Source organism: Salvelinus alpinus, chromosome 4 (assembly GCF_045679555.1).
Source record: "Salvelinus alpinus chromosome 4, SLU_Salpinus.1, whole genome shotgun sequence".
NCBI classification, from domain to species: domain Eukaryota; kingdom Metazoa; phylum Chordata; class Actinopteri; order Salmoniformes; family Salmonidae; genus Salvelinus; species Salvelinus alpinus.
The window spans coordinates 78,566,851-78,587,568 of NC_092089.1; the positions used below are offsets into that span (position 1 = coordinate 78,566,851).

Below are 20,718 nucleotides of genomic sequence, written 5' to 3' on the forward strand. Positions count from 1 at the left end.
TGCGTTTTTCATCTTTATGGCCGAGCTAACAAGCCTCTGATACCATTAATAGCAAAGAACGTTCACATTTGAGGTTAAGCATGAAGACAAATGGGACAAGGATCACAGGGCATAACTCTTGCTCTGTTAAATGTAGTTATGATGGTGAGGAGAGGCACTTAAGAGGGGGAAATGACACACACCGAACACACTCACATTCCACAGACACTGTTGACACTGTGTTCATGGAGAGGGAAAAAGAAAGGAAGGTGATGTCAAGCAACGTTTATTTTTATTGTTATGGTTTAAACTTGACCAAGTTCCTCCAGGTTATGGGCAGAGAATGAGCAAACAAGTCAGGGACTGCACACAAGCTCCCTGCTGTAGTCGACCAGGTACATAGGAGCTGCAGAATGTCAACTTCACCAACCATTTGCAAAGCTAATATGACTTGACTGCCAGTTCTGTGTAAAACCCACAACCGTAAAGCAAATGAAAGGTGACCTGCCATGACCAGTTAAGGCTATCTTATTGGATATTGAGAGCTGTCCAACGGCTTGTGAACAGTGGATAGGTCAGGGGTTAACAGCGTGTAATGAGCTCGTGTTGGAGTGAGGGGTGATGGCTATTGGGAGGTAAATGATTCTACAGAGCAGCCACATACTGAGGTGGTCTAGAGAGAGAGTGTGTGTGTGTGTGTGTGTCTCATATCAGTGAGTTACCTCCAGACACTGTAGCCACAACAGATAGAGACCACTTAGGGACATTTCAGAGTCTCTTCACAGACACTGAAGAGACTCCCCCAATGTTAGACAATTCCATCTTTCTAATAGGACAGGGGTCACCTGCCAGTGACCTGTTATCATTGGCTTGGCTCGCCCTCCAGAAGTTGTTAATCTGTCACGATACGTTTACATCTGCTCAAATGGTTGTGTGGCGGTTAGCTTCATGGGCTCTCTAATGGATGATTTGGGTCTGTTGTGTTTTGGCGTCATGTCAAATCCGTATGGGGGATATCCATCGCCGAAAGCCGGTTGTTTGGCATAGTCTGGATCGGTTCCTCTCACAGGTAGCACATCCTCCTCTTCCACCAAACCCCTGGGAATAGAAGAGAGGAAAGGGAAGAGGAAAAGGAAGATTGTCTGCTGAATACATACACAGTACAGTGTTCTACACTTCAGACCTGACATGGCTAGCCTCCATAGAAACCAGTGGCGGTCAGTGCTGTTTATGATGAGAGAAGATTTATTTATTTTTTCTTCATGAGCATGGCCTTATTTCTATTACAGCATATTGGATGACTGTCATTCCTATTCCATTCACCCAGTTCGAAGTAACATCGATAGGTTTAGGCTACTACATGATACTCAAATTTCCCTATATCAATCATGGGGTTGCTACAATCTAGCCTATGAATGAAAGTTTACAACATAGGTGCATATCAATCAATCAATCAAATTTATTTAGAAAGCCCTTCTTACATCAGCTGATGTAAAAAAAAAAAAACAGCAAGCAATGCAGGTGTAGAAGCATGGTGGCTAGGAAAAACGGGTAGCACATCCGGTGAACAGGTCAGGGTTCCATAGCCGCTGGCAGAACAGTTGAAACTGGAGCAGCAGCACGGCCAGGTGGACTGGGGACAGCAAGGAGTCATCAGGCCCGGTAGTCCTGAGGCATGGTCCTAGGGCTCAGGTCCTCCGAGAGAGAGAAAGAAAGAAAGACAGAAAGAAAGAAAGAAAGAAAGAAAGACAGAAAGAGAGAGAAAAAGAGAGAGCATACTTAAACTCACACAGGACACCAGATAAGACAGGAGAAATACTCCAGATATAACAGAATGACCCTAGCCCCCCGACACATAAACTACTGCAGCATAAATACTGGAGAGTGAGACAGGAGGGGTCGGGAGACACTGTGGCCCCGTCCGACGATACCCCCGGACAGGGCCAAACAGGCAGGATATAACCCCACCCACTTTGCCAAGCACAGCCCCCACACCACTAGAGGGATACCTTCAACCACCAACTTACCATGCTGAGACAAGGCCGAGTATATTCCACAAAGATCTCCGCCACGGCACAACCCAAGGGGGGGCGCCAACCAAGACAGGAAGATCCCGTCAGTGACTCAACCCACTCAAGTGACACACCCCTCCCAGGGACAGCATGGAAGAGCACCAGTAAGCCAGTGACTCAGCCCCTGTAATAGGGTTAGAGGCAGAGAATCCCAGTGGAGAAAGGGGAACCGGCCAGGCAGAGACAGCAAGGGTGGTTCATTGCTCCAGTGCCTTTTCGTTCACCTTCACACTCCTGGGCCAGACTACACTCAATCATAGGACCTACTGAAGAGATGAGTCTTCAATGAAAACTTAAAAATTGAGACCGAGTCTTTGTCACTCACATGTATAGACAGACCATTCCATAAAAATGGAGCTCTATAGGACAAAGCCCTTCCTCCAGCTGTTTACTTAGAAATTCTAAGGACAGTAAGGAGGCCTGCTTCTTGTGATCGTAGCGTACATGTAGGTATGTACAGCAGGACCAAATCGGAAAGATGGGTAGGAGCAAGCCCATGTAATGCTTTGTAGGTTAGCAGTAAAACCTTGAAATCAGCCCTAGCCTTAACAGGAAGCCAGTGTAGAGAGGCTAGCACTGGAGTAATATGATCACATCACTAGTCAAGATTCTAGCAGCCGTGTTTAGCACTAACTGAAGTTTATTTAGTGCTTTATCCAGGTAGCCGGAAAGTAGAGCATTGCAGTAGTCTAAGCTAGAAGTGACAAAAGCATGGATTAATCTTTCTGCATCATTGTTGGACAGAAAGTTTCTGATTTTTGCAATGTTACGTAGATGGAAAAAAGCTGTCCTTGAAACAGTCTTGATATGTTCATCAAAAGAGAGATCAGGGTCCAGAGTAACGCAGAGTTCCTTCATGGTTTTATTTGAGATGACTGTATAACCATCAAGATTAATTGTCAGATCCAACAGAAGATCTCTCTGTTTCTTGGGACCTAGAACAAGCATCTCTGTTTTGTCCGAGTTTAAAAGTAGAACATTTGCCGCCATCCACTTCCTTATGTCTGAAACACAGGCTTCCAAGTTAGGGCAATTTTGGGGCTTCACCATGTTTCATCGAAATGTACAGCTGTGTGTCATCCACATAGCAGTGAAAGTTAACATTATGTTTCCGAATGACATCACCAAGAGGTAAAATATATAGTGAAAACAATAGTGGTCCTGAAATGGAGCCTTGTGGAACACCGAAGTTTACAGTTGATTTGTCAGAGGACAAACCATCCACAGAGACAAACTGATATCTTTCCGACAGATAAGATCTAAACCAGGCCAGAACTTGTCCGTGTAGACCAATTTGGGTTTCCAATCTCTCCAAAAGAATGTGGTGATCGATGGTATCAAAAGCAGCACTAAGGTCTAGGAGCACGAGGACAGATGCAGAGCCTCGGTCTGACGCCATTAAAAGGTCATTTACCACCTTCACAAGTGCAGTCTCAGTGCTATGAGGGGTCTAAAACCAGACTGAAGCGTTGAGATAAAAAATTGAGGTGACACATGGACAGACAGTGACACATTCAATACTGCCTTGCACACTCTTGCCTGCATCTAGCTTATCATTAGTCCAACAGTTCCAAACGATAGCTTCTATTGGACAAATGCAGGTATTTTTATCCCTGTTTCGGTTGCTTCCATTTAAGAAAAGTTTTTCAACAGAATCTGCGGAATTAATACACTCCTGATCACACATAAACACCATGTTGTATTCCTTCTCGCCTTTATCCACTCTCCTCCTCTCAACTTTCCCCTTCGTTTGTGGACTTCAATCCACAGCACATCAGTTGTATGTGACCGGGCAAAAAAAGAAATCCAAGCCAAACCATGTCATAAACGCTACACACAGCCTACATCGTTGTCACCATATTAGCTAAAGTAACGTCCTAGTCAACATAGCTAATAGAACTAATATGTTAGTAAACCTGCTACAATCATGCAGTAACATTACAGTGTTAAGTCAGTAAGAAGTTACACCGGTGGCAATAAATTAATAAAACCAGAAGATTACCTTGACTTGGAAGAGTTCCGGTGTTGTGTTGGTCAAAAGTCATAGCCAGCTAGCTAACATAGCATCCATCTGTTTGAGCAGGGTGTTTCAGTAGGCTAAACTAGCCAGCTGCATTTGCAAGCTAAGTAAGTGAAATGGAGAAAAAAAATACGAAATCTCTCTCTCATTTTTGAAGAAATTAATTTGTTGAAAACTTTTCAACTGTCTTTCTCTTTGAGTCAATTACTCACCACATTTTATGTACTGCAGTGCTAGCTAGCTGTAGCTTATGCTTTCAGTACTAGATTAATTCTCTAATCCTTTGATTAGGTGGACAACATGTTAGTTCATGCTGCAAGAGCTCTGATAGGTTGGAGAACGTCCAACGGAAGTTGTCATAATTACTGTGTAAGTCTATGGAAGGAGGTGAGAACCAAGAGCCTCCTAGGTTTTGTGTTGAAGTCAATGTACCAAGAGGAGGACGGAAGCTAGCTGTCCTCCAGCTACACCATGGTGCTACCTGACAGAGTGCTGTTGAGGCTACTGTAGACCTTCATTGCAAAACAGTGTGTTTTAATCAATAAGGCTGAAAGTGACGGTGAGCATCTGGTCCAAATGGCTCGGTGTACATTTAACAGGTGACACTAGTGTCATTAGACTCTATACATTTTACAGGTGGCATTAGTGTCATTAGACTCTGTTCTGTAGCACGGAGAGAAGAAAACATCTCAGATGTTCATTTCTTATTCATGGTTTTAATCACGGATGACAAAACAGCGCTGTAAAAAAGTTAGGCAACTTGGCCCCCAGACTGTCTGCCTGCGCCTTGACTACATTTTTGTGCGTGTGTGTGTGTGTGTTAATAAAAATGTGTGTGTGTGTGTGTCTTGAGTCTGTGTGTGTGTATGTCTTTGGAACAGTCTGTTGGGGGACCAGTATTTAAAGAAGGCTACAAGGCTGACTGTGTTGCGGGGCTGCTGACATTAACAGGCTGGATGATAAAGTGGCTTAACAATTGTCCCAACAGTGTGAGGTCCCCCTGTCCATTCTAATGAGGCATTGTGTGAGGCTGCCTCTTCCTGAGCCACGAGGATGTGTTCAGAGCAGCAGAGGGGTGAGCGAAGGGTTGTCCAAAGGTAGGGGGTCAGGAAGGGCAAAGTGCATCCTTCTTACATACCAGGATGCCAGATGGTTGAGCACACACACACACACACACACACACACACACACACACAGAGACGGACACACAAAACAGGAGGGCGGTAAGACAGAAACATAAAAACTTCTTCATGGACATCGGACAGGAAATTGCATCATGTTTTCTGTGACTGTCGTAGGGCCTGTTTTCTGTGACCCCGGATGACCTCGGATGTCAGGCCTTTGTCCTCAGGAATGTCTTAATATGGATATTATGGATATGGGGATGCCCAGGTGACATTCTGTCACCCATACTACTCACACGTTCACAATGTAGGGCTACACAAATATTGTGAAGAAAATTTCAAATATTAGGTCAACATCACGTCATCTGAAGATGCTATTGTCATTGTAAAACTACAGAGAATATTATATTAAGGTTAGTCATGGTCTTTCTAAGTGTGCTTTTTCATGGGTTTTGGGTACTTAATTTTCTGTCCTGAACAAGCCCATAAGTAAACAATGCAGGACCTCTCCATCTTTTTCACTACTACAGAGGCCTTGATGATCACACTGTATGTTATCTGTTGTTGTGCATGTGGCCCTGTCGGTGAAACACATCAGTGAAAGGTCTCACCTGTAGGCAGGAATTTCGATGTCCCGGGCTATCTTGTGACCCAGCAGCCCCTCGTAGTCCCCACACTGCTCCCTCATCTGGACCTGCAGGCCATGCTGCTGCTTCTGCCTCTCCTCAATACGACACTGAGAAGAAACAGACAGATAAAGGGCCATGTTCTAATAACCACACTACCACTTATTATAAAGCCATGTACACTATCTATGTATTGGACGCATTCTAAGTGGTATGATAGTGTGGTTATTGGAATACAGCCATTGGGTATATGGGATGGGTGGATGGAGGTAGAAGTTTTTGGAATAGAGCCATTGGGTTTCAGGGATGGATGGATGGAAGCTGACCCTAACCACTAGTCTAGGGTCTGATATTTTGAGGATAGGGAAGGGTAAACTGTTCCTAGATCTGTGGTTAGGCTTGAGGGTAGTGTAAACTGTTCCTAGATCTGTGGTAAGGATTGAGGGTAGGGTAAACTGTTCCTAGATCTCTCTTACCTCCAGGTCAGCGATCTCCTCCACATTTGCTTCTCTCTTCATCTCAATCTCACCTCTCCAGCTCTGTAACCTCCTTATCAAGCTCTACAATCTACACACACAGGTACAAACACACAGACACACAGGTACAAACACACAGACACACAGGTACAAACACACAGACACAGGTACAAACACACAGACACACAAAACCAGGGATTCAGGTTCATGGTTGGAGGTAACATCGTAACAGCGTGCATCGGTATAAATGTAATTGATCCACATTCCACACTCATCGAGATGTGTGACTTGGCACAATCATTGTAGTTCATCTCATGAGAAAATGGATCTGCCAATTTCATTCTAAACTGCACATTAAAAGCTCAAACGGAATACTCTCTTCTCTTCCAAACAAGCCACGCACGGACACACGCACACACACAAGCACAATCCCAGCACACACCCGCCGCACGGCTGTGAGTAATTACAGCAATCAGAGAAGTTCAACAATTAGCTGTCAGAGACGGATGATGAGGGTCCAGGCCGTCTGCTTCTCTTTCAGGTAGATCACAGGAGCTCCCGGTTGCGTCCAGAATGGCACCCTATTTCCTATTATAGTGCACTACATCTGGGCTCTGGTCAATAGTAGTGCACTATATAGGGAATAGGGTGCTATTTGCGAGGAAGACCCAGTCAGTCCCAGAACTAACATAGGGCTGATGAGATCCCAACCTGGCCATCTTTCTTTTCTCTCTTTCTCTCCCTCTGCTCTCTCTCTCTTTCTGGCATGATAAGTGAGCCCTGGCCGAATGCCCTGCATGTGCGGGCAGGGGTGTGTCTGTCATCCCTATCAATGCCTGTTCTACACTATTATACACATCTCTAGGCCGAGCCTGACGGACTGAGCCTGACGGACTTCACCGCAAGCTGGTTTGTTTGGCCAAGTTGTGTCTGGGTGAGAAACCAGACCTGGGACATTCATCACAGCCGGTGAGAGAGAGATGAAGGGAGGGAGGGAGTAAAAGAGGGATGGAGGGACCTGTCCATCAGACTAGGCCCAGGCTGGGCAGAGTGTGGGCTCGCGTGCTGCACATTAGGGAAGAGGAGACGGTGTTATGAGAGTGCGACTGAGGTTACTGAGGGGGACTGTTTATTTAAAGAGCTGGGGCTAGGGCCACAACCACAGTAATGGGAACCAAACCGCCATGTTTGTCATCCCTGGCTTCCAATTGGCTCATTCATCCCCCCTACTCTCCCCTGTCACTATTCCCCAGGTTGTTGCTGTAAATGAGAATGTGTTCTCAGTCAACTTAACTGGTAAAATAAGGGTTAAATAAATCAAATCAAATAAATGGGCCGGTGTCGGTTACTGAAGACTTAAGTCATTGACTGATTATATTAAGTAGTTTGGGGAGGGTTTAATTCTTGATAGATGGACTATAATGGAAAATTCCACAATTTCCTTGAATACTGTAAACTTAGTCAATTACTGAGTGAGTCGTTGAGTTTTAGGGTGGTTCGAGACTAATTGTTGAATGACTGTACTGAGATTTTCTCAATGAAGCCTCTCTGTTGTGTGTTTCTGTATCTCTATGAGAAGGGGGTGGATGTGCTAGATGTGACAGATGAGGGTCTATTTCTATTCTTCAGTTTGGGGTTGAAGTCTCCGGAGACACAGAGGAGAAATGTGAGAAGGTTCAGAAGTTGATGAAGAAGAAAGAGACAGGGAGAAAGAGAGAGTATTGTGAAACGTATGTTAAATAATGAAAGGGGGAGAGAGAGAGAGAGAGAGAGAGAGAGAGAGAGAGAGAGAGAGAGAGAGAGGGAGAGAGAGGGAGAGAGACAGAGAGAAATCCGCCTTGAGACAGTGCATAATTCCTCTCATCTCCCAGTTGAAGTCTCGAAAAGTAAACACTTTTGTCGGCAGGGAACTCGCTCGCTTCATTCATTCGCTGTCACTCACGGAGAACTCATAAGGAGTGAACTGCCTTTTCCTCCCTAAACTTTACTGTCTGTGGGAAGAAGCCATTCACTTTCTACCATTCCTCTTGATTTAGTGGCTGATGTTTGGTTCTGAACTCACTGTGGGCTTTTCTGATTAGACGTCTAAGAAGTGTGAATTTACTGGAGAAAAAGAAGCTTGAGAGAGAGAGAGACAGACACACAGAGAGAGAGAGACACACAGAGAGAGAGAGACACACAGAGAGAGAGAGACAGACACACAGAGAGAGAGAGACAGACACACAGAGAGAGACACACAGAGAGAGAGAGACACACAGAGAGAGAGAGACACACAGAGAGAGAGAGACACACAGAGAGAGAGAGACACACAGAGAGAGAGCGAGACAAAGACAGAGAGAGAAAGAGAGACAAAGAGACAGAGACAGAGACAGAGAGAGAGAGAGAGAGAGAGAGTAAAATCAACAGGTAGTGATTGCAGGGTGAACAATCAAGGAGAAAGAAAGGAGTAAAATCTGCAGGTTATGATTGTCTAAAAAGTAGGTGAATGCCAGAGAGAGAGAGGGAGGTTACTCACCAGTTTCTTCAGTTCGTTGACGTCTGTTATTTGGGCAACGGCTTTGACCCCCGCAGCTCTAGCCACCACCAGCTCCTGTCCAGCTCCAACCACACCAGTTTCCCTGAACTCAGCAAGCTGTCCAGGTTGCAACGAACGAGGAAAGGAGGGGACAGGAGAGTGTAATTGTTACCGTAAAAGCTGCTGTCAATTTGGGCCAAAGCCTACACACACACACACATCACACCACCTAGGAAGCACCCCAGCGGTTTGATTACGGACGTGACCTCACCAGGAGGACCAACATCCCCGACCAGGGACCCTGAGGTGGGCCAGACACACCGGAGAGCCAGGTTGACCCCAGCAGAGCGCCTCTAGCTTGTAACACACACACTCTTTTTGACAGACACACACACACACACACAGACACACCGACACACACACACAGTGGGACAAAGTGGGTCTGTTCTGGTGCAGCAGCTCTGATTCTCAGGTTTGTCTCCAGTGTTACGTCAGGAGGAACATCTGAAGGTTCAGAGTTATGCCTGGACTGGCCAGGCGGTTACGTTGAAGGGTGTTGTGTGGGTGTTCTGTGTGCGTGCAGGTATGTTCACATAATGTACACCGCATGTGCACGCATGCTAAGCGCGTGTGTTCTCCAGAATCCTTACCTGAAGGGTCTCAGCCAGCTGGCTGTAGTACTCCTTGATATCCTGGATGTCAGGGTTGTAAAACTCCAGGACTTCTCTCCCTGCTGCAGCTGGACCTTCTACAGGGACCACCATGTTCTGAACCGTCTGCAGACACACACACACACACACACACACACACAACATTAAGACACAGACATTAGGCTGTGAGGTGTGTGTTGTATGCTCAGCAGGATAGACTCTCAACCCTTTGCAGACAGACACACCATTAAGACTCCGTCATGTACATCTTCAGGTAGCAATAAAACGCCATGATCAACCTCCAGGCATCCATCACAGCAGAATGAAACACCCCAGCAGCCTGAACCTTGAGTAATGATGAGGCAGTCCATTCATCAGGGGAATATGTCTGATAATAATAGCAGTTAATAAAACAAAGGGGCACTGAGTCATCCGGTGCAGGGAGTTAGCAAGCGTGTACCTGAGGGAGTGTTAGCCAGCAGCCGAGTGGCCGGTCTTCACAGAGGAAAAAACTGTGATGGAAAGATGGAACTGCCTCTTGCCTCTCCTTTTCCCTTTCTTAATGCCCTCTCTCAGCTCTCTCTTTGCTCCTTTTCAGTCTCCCTCTACCTCTCTTTCTCTCTCTCCTCGCCTCTCATGCTCGCCGTCCCGCCTCTCTCGCCCGCTCTTCCGCCTCTCTCCCACTCTCCCGCCGCATCGCCTTTCTCGCTCTCCCTCCCTCCCTCCCCTCTCTCGCTCACTCTCCCTCCCTCTCTCGTTCGATCTCCCGCCCCCTCGCTCTCCTCCCGCCTCCCACCCCCTCGCTCGCTCTCCCTCCCTCCCCCTCGCTCGCTCTCCTTGCCTATCCCTCGCTCGCTCTCCCTCCCTCCCCATCTCTCGCTCACTCGCTCTCGCCGCGGCTCGATCTCCTCCCCCGCTCTCGCTCGCTCTCCCTCCCTCCCCCTCGCTCTCCCTCCCTCCCTCGCTTTCCCGCTCGCTCTCCCTCCCTCCCTCCCCGTCCTCTCTCCCTCTGTCCTCTATCCCTTTCTCTCTCGCTCTCCCTCCCTCACCCTCCCTCCACCTCGCTCGCTCTCCCTCTGCTGCGCCTCGCTCTCGCTCGCTCTGCTCCCCCTCGCACTCCCTCCCCCTCGCTCGCTCGCCCTGTCTCTCTCACTCCCTCGCTCTCCCTCCCTCCCACCCCCCCCTCGCTCGCTGTCCCTCCACCCCCTCGCTCTCCCTCCCTCCCCCTCGCTCGCTCTCCCTCCCCCTCCTCAGCACTCCGTCACTCCCCTCGCTCTCCCTCCCTCCCTGCCCTCGCTCACTCTCCCTCCCTCCCCCACGCTCGCTCTCCCTCCCTCCCCCTTCCCAGCTCACCCACCCTCCCTCCGCCTCGCTCGCTCTCCCTCCCTCCCTCCCTCGCTCTCCCTCCCTCCCTCCGCCTCTCTCGCTCGCTCTCCCTCCCCTTCGATCGCCCTCCCTCCCCCTCCCCCTGCCTCACCCTTCCTCTGCCTCGCTCGCCCTCCTTCCCTCCCCCTCGCTCTCCCTCCCTCCCCAGCTCTCCCTCCATCCGCCTCGCTCGCTCTCCCTCCGCCTCCCCAGCTCTCCCTCCCTCCGCCTCTCGCTCACTCTCCCTCCTCCTCCCTGCTCCACCCCCTCACTCGCTCTCCCTCCACCCCCTAGCTCTCCCTCCACCCCCTCGCTCTCCCTCCCTCCGCCTCGCTCACCCTCCCGCTCGCTCTCCCATGCCCTCCCTCCGCCTCGCTCTCCCTCCCTCGCACTCCTTCCCCCTCTCTCCCTCCGCCTCTCTCACCCGCCCTCCCTCCCTCCGCCACTCTCGCTCGCTCTCCCTCCCTCCGCCTCCCTCGCTCTCCCTCCCTCCGCCACTCTCGCTCACCCGCCCTCCCTCCCTCCCTCCATCCGCCACTCTCGCTCGCTCTCCCTCCCTCCGCCTCTCTCGCTCACTCTCCCTCCCTCCGCCTCTCTCGCTCGCTCTCCCTCCCTCCGCCTCTCTCTCTCTCACTCCCTCGCTCTCCCTCCCTCCGCCTCTCGCTCGCTCTCCCTCCCTGCTCACCCCCCTCGCTCGCTCTCCCTCCACCCCCTCGCTCTCCCTCCGCCTCGCTCGCCCTCCCTCTGCCACTCTCGCTCGCTCTCCCTCCCTCCGCCTCTCGCTCGCTCTCCCTCCCGCTCTCCCTCCCTCCTCCTCCCTGCTCCACCCCCTCACTCTCCCTCCACCCCCTCGCCCTCCCTTCACCCCCTCGCTCTCCCTCCGCCTCGCTTTCCCTCCCTCGCTCGCTCACCCTCCCGCTCGCTCTCCCTTGCCCTCCCTCCGCCTCGCTCTCCCTCCCTCGCACTCACTCCCCCTCTCTCACTCCGCCACTCTCGCTCGCTCTCCCTCCCTCCGCCTCTCTCGCTCGCTCTGCCTCCCTCCGTCCTCCCTCGCGCTCCCTCCCTCCCGCTCTCCCTCCCCCTCCCTCCGTCCTCCCTCGTGCTCCCTCCCTCCCGCTCTCCCTCCCTCCTCTTGCTCTCCCTCCATCCGCCTCGCTCACTTGCCCGCCCTCCCTCCCTCCCTCCGCCACTCTCGCTCGCTCTCCCTCCCTCCCTCCGCCTCGCTCGCTCTCCCTCCCTCCCTCGCTCTCCCTTTCTCTCACTCCCTCGCTCTCCCTCCCTCCGCCTCTCGCTCGCTCTCCCTCCCGCTCTCCCTCCCTCCTCCTCCCTGCTCACCCCCCTCGCTCTCCCTCCCTCCACCCCCTCGCTCTCCCTCCCGCTCTCCCTCCCTCCTCCTCCCTGCTCCACCCCCTCGCTCGCTCTCCCTCCACCCCCTCGCTCTCCCTCCCCATCTCTCCCTCACTCCGCCTCGCTCGCCCTCCCTCTGCCTCGCTCTCCCTCCCTCGCTCGCTCACCCTCCCGCTCACTCCCCCTTGCCCTCCCTCCGCCTCGCTCTCCCTCCCTCACTCGCACTCCCTCCCCCTCTCTCCCACCGCCTCTCTCACCCGCCCTCCCACCCTCGCTCCATCCGCCTCGCTCGCCCTCCCGCACTCCCTCCCTCCACCTCTCTCGCTCTCCCTCCCTCCGCCTCTCTCGCTCTCCCTCCCTCCGTCCGTCCTCTCTCTCCCTCCCTCGCTCTCCCTCTCTCCTCCTCTCGATCGCCCTCCCTCCCCTCCCTCCTCCTCCCTCCCTCCCACCATCCACCTCGCTCGCCCTCCCTCCCTCCCTCCGCTACTCTCGCTCACTCTCCCTCCCTCCGCCTCTCTCGCTCACCCTCCCTCCGTCCTCTCTCGCTCTCCCTACCTCCGTCCTCTCTCTCTCTCCCTCGCTCTCCCTCCCTCCTCCTCCTCTCGATCGCTCTCCCTCCTCCTCCCTCCCTCCCACCATCCACCTCGCTCGCTCGCCCTCCCTCCCTCCGCCACTCTCGCTCACTCTCCCTCCCTCCGCCTCTCTCGCTCACTCTCCCTCCCTCCGCCTCTCGCTCGCTCTCCCTCCCGCTCTCCCTCCCTCCTCCTCCCTGCTCCCCCCCTCGCTCGCTCTCCCTCCACACCCTCGCTCTCCCTCCCTCCCGCTCGCCCTCCCTCTGCCTCGCCCTTCTTCTGCCTCGCTCGCCCTCCTTCCCTCCCCCTCTCTCCCGCCGCCTCTCTCACCCGCCCTCCCTCCCTCCATCCGCCTCGCTCGCTCGCCCTCCCTCCCTCCGCCTCGCTCGCCCTCCCTCCCTCCCTCCGCCACTCTCGCTCTCCCTCCCTCCCTCCACCTCTCTCTCACTCCCTCCGTCCTCTCTTTGTCTCACTCCCTCCGTCCTCTCTCTCCCTCCCTCCGCCTCTCGCTCGCTCTCCCTCCCGCTCTCCCTCCCTCCTCCTCCCTGCTCCACCCCCTCGCTTGCTCTCCCTCCACCCCCTCGCTCCCCCTCGCTCGCTCTCCCTCCCTCTGCCTCGCTCGCCCTCCCCCTCACTCGCCCTTCTTCCCTCCCCCTCGCTCGCACTCCCTCCCCCTCTTTCCCTCCACCTCTCTCACCCGCTCTCCCTCCCTCCCTCCCTCCGCCACTCTCGCTCGCTCTCCCTCCCTCCGTCCTCTCTCGCTCTCCCTCCCTCCGTCCTCTCTCGCTCCCTCCGTACTCTCTCGCTCTCCCTCCCTCCGTACTCTCTCGCTCTCCCTCCACCCCCTCGCTCTCCCTCCCTCCCCCTCGCTCGCTCGCTCTCCCTCGCTCCCCTCCTCAGCTCTCCCTCCCTCCCTCCCCCGCTCTCCCTCCCTCCCCTCCTCAGCTCTCCCTCCCTCCCCTCCTCAGCTCTCCCTCCCTCCCCTTCACTTCACTTGCACTCCCTCTGCCTCGCCCTTCCTCTCCCTCCCTCCCTCCCTCCCCCTCCGCCACTCTCGCTCGCTCTTCCTCCCTCCGCCTCTCTCGCTCTCCCTCCCTCCGTCCGTCCTCTCTCGCTCTCCCTCCCTCCGTACTCTCTCGCTCTCCCTCCCGCTCTCCCTCTCCCGCTCTCCCTTCCGCTCTCCCTCGCTCTCCCTCCCCAGCTCTCCCTCCCTCCCCCTCGCTCGCTCTCCCTCCCCTCCTCAGCTCTCCCTCCCCTCCCCCTCGCTTGCACTCCCTCCCCCTCGCTCGCACTCCCTCCCCCCTCTCCCTCTGCCTCTCACCCGCCCTCCCTCCCTTGCTCTCCCTCCCTCCCTCCATCCATCCGCCTCGCTCACCCTCCCTCCCTCTGCCTCGCTCGCCCTCCCCCTCACTCGCCCTTCTTCCCTCCCCCTCGCTCGCACTCCCTCCCCCTCTTTCCCTCCACCTCTCTCACCCGCTCTCCCTCCCTCCCTCCCTCCCTCCCTCCGCCACTCTCGCTCGCTCTCCTTCCCTCCGTCCTCTCTCGCTCTCCCTCCCTCCGTCCTCTCTCGCTCCCTCCGTACTCTCTCGCTCTCCCTCCCTCCGTACTCTCTCGCTCTCCCTCCACCCCCTCGCTCTCCCTCCCCCTCCCCCTCGCTCGCTCGCTCTCCCTCGCTCCCCTCCTCAGCTCTCCCTCCCTCCCTCCCCCGCTCTCCCTCCCTCCCCTCCTCAGCTCTCCCTCCCTCCCCTCCTCAGCTCTCCCTCCCTCCCCTTCACTTCACTTGCACTCCCTCTGCCTCGCCCTTCCTCTCCCTCCCTCCCTCCCTCCGCCACTCTCGCTCGCTCTTCCTCCCTCCGCCTCTCTCGCTCTCCCTCCCTCCGTCCGTCCTCTCTCGCTCTCCCTCCCTCCGGACTCTCTCGCTCTCCCTCCCGCTCTCCCTCTCCCGCTCTCCCTTCCGCTCTCCCTCGCTCTCCCTCCCCAGCTCTCCCTCCCTCCCCCTCGCTCGCTCTCCCTCCCCTCCTCAGCTCTCCCTCCCCTCCCCCTCGCTTGCACTCCCTCCCCCTCGCTCGCACTCCCTCCCCCCTCTCCCTCTCACCCGCCCTCCCTCCCCCTCGCTCGCTCTCCCTCCCCTCCTCAGCTCTCCCTCCCCTCCCCCTCGCTTGCACTCCCTCCCCCTCGCTCGCACTCCCTCCCCCCTCTCCCTCTCACCCGCCCTCCCTCCCTTGCTCTCCCTCCCTCCCTCCATCCATCCGCCTCGCTCACCCTCCCTCCCTCCCTCCGCCTCTCTCTCTCGCTCGCTCTCCCTCCTTCCCTCCGCCTCTCTCCCTCTGCTCCGCCTCTCTCTTCCTCTGCTCCGCCTCTCTCGCTCGCTCTCCCTCCCTCTGCTCCGCCTCTCTCGCTCGCTCTCCCTCTGCTGCGCTTCGCTCTCGCTCGCCCTCCCTCCGCTCCGCCTCTCTCGCTCGCTCTCCCTCTGCTGCGCTTCGCTCTCTTTCGCCCTCCCTCCGCCTCGCTCTTCCTCCCTCGCTCGCTCCCTCCCTCTGCTCCGCCTCTCTCGCTCGCTCTCCCTCCCTCTGCTCCGCCTCTCTCGCTCGCTCTCCCTCCCTCTGCTCCGCCTCTCTCGCTCGCTCTCCCTCCCTCTGCTGCGCTTCGCTCTCGCTCGCCCTCGCCCTCCCTCCGCCTCGCTCTTCCTCCCTCGCTCTCCCTCCCTCCCTCCGCCTCTCTCGCTTGCTCTCCCTCCCTCCGCCTCTCTCGCTCGCTCTCCCTCCCTCCCTCCCTCCGTCCGTCCGTCCTCTCTCTCTCTCTCTCTCACTCCCTCGCTCTCCCTCCCTCCCGCTCGCTCGCACTCCCTGCCCCTCCCTCCCTCCGCCTCTCTCGCTCTCCCTCCCTCCTTCCCTCCGCCTCTCTCGCTCATTCTCCCTCTGCTCCGCCTCTCTCGCTCGTTCTCCCTCTGCTCCGCCTCTCTCTCCCTCTGCTCTTCCAGGATCTGATAGCAGGATGTGTCTGTCAGCCGCTGATGAGATGGAGAACAGAGGGAGGGTTGGGTGTGTGTGTGTGTCTGTGTGTGTGTTGTTTAGCAAATGTGTGTGAATTATTTAGCAAATGTGTGTGATTTGATTTGTGGATTTGTTTTTGTGTGAGGGAATGACCGGGTTAAAGGCTTAGGTAAGGCAGTGTTGAGAAACAGGGCTCTGTTCTATGACATAGTAACTGGTTATATCATCTGTGAGATCTCTCTTTGGAAAGCCTCATCTTATTCTTACCCTGCCTTGTTGTGCTCTAATCCTGCCTCACTACCACCTTTGTTCCTGGTAAAATAACTACTGTTCATAATAAAACCTGGTCAACAAGATGGCCGAGGTCATTTAAACCCTGTTGCCCCCGGCAACACCTACTGGGCATCTCTCCAACACTTGTCCTCTGAAGTTTGAGTAGCTTGGCTTAACAGAAAGGCTTGTTGCTTATGTAAAGGAGGTGGTTCGGCAAACCAAATGCCTAGGCTTTAGCTCAGTGGGATAACAGTCTTTTGGTATGGATGAAACCCAGGTTCAAATTCAGTCCCAATTGTAAGTAATGACCCAGAGAGCCATTGAGTAGTAAACTGTTCCTACTTTGTGTAATTGATGTTGGCCATCCGGCCAGACCTTTCTCTGAGATGTCCCTTCTCTCTTCATGCTGTGCCTCCATGTGAGCCAGTTGTTCCTGGTAGATTTCCACCTGCTCCCTCAGTGCCAGACAGTCTGCAGTCTTTACATCCACTTCCTACAGGAGGCAGCAGAGAGCTAGATCAATAGAAAACCAACAGCGCTCATCAGAAAACCACAAACACTATTAGTTGTTCCAAATAAACCCGTAGTCCCTACCCGCTATGCACTTGTTTAGATCTCATGAGATCGGATAGGTGTTAACAATATGTTGAAAGCTCCAGCTTTTCTTCTGATACGCTAGATAGCATTTTCACAATATTGCTTACACTAGTATTTACCAATCCTGGTTCTGGGGACCCAAAGGGGAGCTCATGTTTGTTTTTGCCCCAGCAATAAGACACTTAATTCAACTAATCAACTCGTCATAAAGTCTTTAGTTTAATCAGGTGTATTGGTGCTAGGCAAAAACAAAAATATGTACCCCTTTGGGTCCCCTTGACCAGGAGTGGAAAACACTGGCTTACACCAATCCAATCCTTTAGTATCTACATGAGTGCCTAGGGGGTAAGAGATATGAAGAAGGGGCTAGGGTCTTTCAGCACATAAGTACCATGACACACTCTATTCCTTCAGACAGCAGGTAGCTAGCTAGACACCGCAATGCAGAGAAGAGGGGGGATGGAAAGAGCTAATTAGCTTTTAGCTCATCCAGGTCTTTTTAAGTGCCTGATTAATTGGTGATGAATTCAATTACTCCTGGTGCTAGCATTTACATCTGAATGAAAAATGGGTAAGGTCCAGGGGTGGGAACCTTTCTGCTGTGGCTGCTGGAACACATGGTGCCCTGATGGATGTCACACAAGAGCCAGGCGGTCGGTTGCTGTTATCTCTAGGCAAACATGAGCCTGTAAATTGGAGAGAGTTTTGCGCTCACAGACTGTGGACTGTAAAGACTAAAGAAATCCCCCCTACATCACCCTTCTCCTCTCCTCTCATCGCTTAAGGCTAGCTGTGCTTTATAGCACTGTCTACTGCTTTGAATTTGGATTAGAATCAGCTAGCTCCTCCAGCCTTCTTCCACTGTGGGAAGCCTTGGTGGGAGCCTTCAACACATTGTTGCTGCTGAACCAAACATTGTATCCATACACTAAAACATCCTTAGCCCCAGATACAAGCTCAAAAGAACACTCAGAGAATTGGCTGGCTGGCTGGCTGGCAGACAGACAGGCAGACAGGCAGACAGGCAGACAGACAGACCATGGAAGCTGTCCAAAATGTAGCTTAATCAATAGCCAATGGCAAGGCTGGACTTCAAATAGCCAGCCATGCCTTGTTGACCTCTTCCAATGCCTGCCTGTCGGCCTGAGCCAGCCAGCCAGCAGCATTACTGCACCGACTATATTACCGTCTGTATTACATCTGTATGGGATAAATGAAAGCCTGAATGACTCCATAAGGAGACATGAAAACAGCTTCTCCCACATCTGGGCTGACATTGGAGAGGGGTGTGATGTGGCAGGTAGGGAGGGAATGAGAGGAAATGGGATAGTAGGGTTTGTTAAGACTGGGGTTCTCGGGTTGCGTTGTGGCTGCCGGCCCAGACTGTAGGAGTGATGATCAGTTCAACAAAGTGGGTAGAGATCTATAGAGCTATAGAGGAGCTGCTGGGCTATGATGAGACACACAGCTGATATGTGTTTAATAGGATAAAACTGTGTTGGCAAGTTGTGGAAATAGTGCCATCTAGTGGTTACTATAGTTTAGTACAGTTGCATTAATGCTCCCAAAGAGATATTGGCTCTCTTTGAATATTCAGATGAATTATCTTTCTTTCCACCCTTCTTTGCCTATTTGCATTTCTAAATATTTTCTTTTTGAAGATGATTGTCCTTCATTGCAGGTGAAAATTGGGTACAAATTTGAGCTACCACAAGTTAGATCTATGTCTTTATGCATGTTCTATATCAACAGTAGCACACATTAAAAGTCTAATCATTGTTAGAGAATATATGAAGACACCAAATCAACACAATTACTAAACAATAACACCAAAATGGCCGCCAGAGGTGCAGGAGTGAGGTCATTACCAGGCCAACGTCCTCCCACTCCAGTCGGATGAGTGTCCTCTGCTGGACGGTCTGCTCATACTGCTCCTACAGACAGTCCAGCTCTCTCCTCAGCTCCTCCACGTCACACGGGCTCTGATCCTGGACACACAGTGGCTTATCAGTCTGGCACTGGTAGGTAGTGTTAACGGTCTGAGACAGCGGCTATCCATCCATTTACACCAGTGGCTATACATACAGCACACATGCACACACTGATACAACATACAGGTTTCCTAGCTCCTAGTGTGATATGAATGCCTCCATTCCACTGTATTGTTAACATGTACCCTCTCCTTAAGCAGTCTCTCCACCACGGCATCCAGGCTGCATTCAGGGACAGCTAGGACAGTGGAGGTGGTCTGTTGGCCAGCCAGCCTCTCCGGCAGCTCACAGATCTGGGCCTCCAGAGAGTCATTGTACTCCTCAAAGCAGCACACGTAAAGGGCACAAACAGCACGTACAATGATATAGCATGTTTTTTTACACAGGAAATTACATGCATGGTTAGGGTTGCAAAATTCTGATAATTGTCCAGAAAATTGCCTGGTTTTCCAAACATCCCGGTTGGAGGATTCAGATTATATGCTTATTTCCATCTGATTTCAGGTATATTCTAACCACGATATCTGCGAAAGATGGGAATTTGGGGAAAGTTACTGGAATTTTAGAACCCTGTGTATGTTACATTTAATGGGTTGCTTCCTTGGAGCATCTGACAGCAGACTGACTACAACATACAGTATAAGAAACACAAAAGAAACACTTTTGATTTTGCACTGGTTATATGGTGATATGGTGTTGGTCCATCTCAAAACAATGTTTGCACAACCTTAGGACAATGTTTCTACAACCTTAGGACAATGTTTCTAGAGTTGAACCCATCCCGGGCTCACCATGTTGATGAGGGCCACAAAACGATCAGGGCGAGAATAACGCTGTAGTCTTCAGTGAATTGGACCAGACTCTCCTTGTTGAGCGCCTTGGCAGCCACGAAGTCCAGCTTCTCACACGTACACTCCTCAGCAGCCACACCCCTGTGGGAGGGGTGCACACCACACACACACACACACACACACAAACTCTGATACACTCATACAAATACCCACACAAACATCTATAGGCTAAATATCACAAAAGTATTGGTTCGTTTTGTGCATGTACATTGAAAATACATTGAAAATCAAGGGCCACAAGATCGCAATCTCTGAAAAGTCTTGAATGAATAGCATTGCTGCCCCTCCCAAATCAGCTCTGTGTAAATTAACACCGCCCGGGGTAACATGATTTCATTGTTTGATGCAAGCACAAAAGGCATTTGTCATCACCCTTCAAACTTTTCCCTTGGGGCGAACAAGGCGTAACTAACACTGAACACTATGTCCAACTGAGTGACATTTTATACTGTATATAGAAATCGTGCAAAGCTACCGCACATTTGCTTCTGATTAAATAAGCTTACTCAGACATACTTGAGTGAAAGAAAACAAACATCTAGTCATAACTCAAACTTTGTTGAATTCTTAAATGGACAAATTATCATAAGGCATTGACCTTACAAGTACTGTATATCTCAACCCATCTCCAGTTTGCACAATACAAACAATCATATTCTTTCCCTTCGCCTCCTTCTAGTAAACCAGTGTCACTCAAACTCTGGTGACTGGACCAGCAACGGTCCCTAGGATGTTGCTGCCCGGTCCTTCAGAGGGTTGTCTGATACATTCTAGTTTAATGGAAGAAGTCCCCCAAGAGGCTTCCCAGCCTCTGTTACAAAAAAGGTTGAGACACCCTGTAGTAAGCCATCCTCGGTGCAGTGTTCTCCATACTGCCCATCTCCTGTAGTAAACCATCCTCGGTGCACAGTGTTCTCCATACAGCCCATCTCCTGTAGTAAACCATCCTCGGTGCACAGTGTTCTCCATACAGCCCATCTCCTGTAGTAAACCATCCTCGGTGCACAGTGTTCTCCATACAGCCCATCTCCTGTAGTAAACCATCCTCGGTGCACAGTGTTCTCCATACTGCCCCACAATCTCTGTTGGACCCTCCATTCTGACTCCACTGCTCCTCCTCAAACTGCCGGCGGTAGGAAGACACTCTCACCATGGCCTCACCATGGCCATGGTTGGTTTACTGGGACTGGTACTGCAGGCGGGGGGCTACAGTAACTAACACAGGCAAACGGACGATAGTGAGTCCAGGTTGAGGACTTTATACATG

General features: G+C 52.4%; 1 pseudogene; it reads right to left on the reverse strand.

The window, feature by feature from the left end:
- Positions 1-249: 249 nt before the first annotated feature.
- Positions 250-20,604, reverse strand: LOC139572653 (neurofilament medium polypeptide-like; annotated as a pseudogene).
- Between the last annotated feature and the right edge of the window lie 114 nt (positions 20,605-20,718).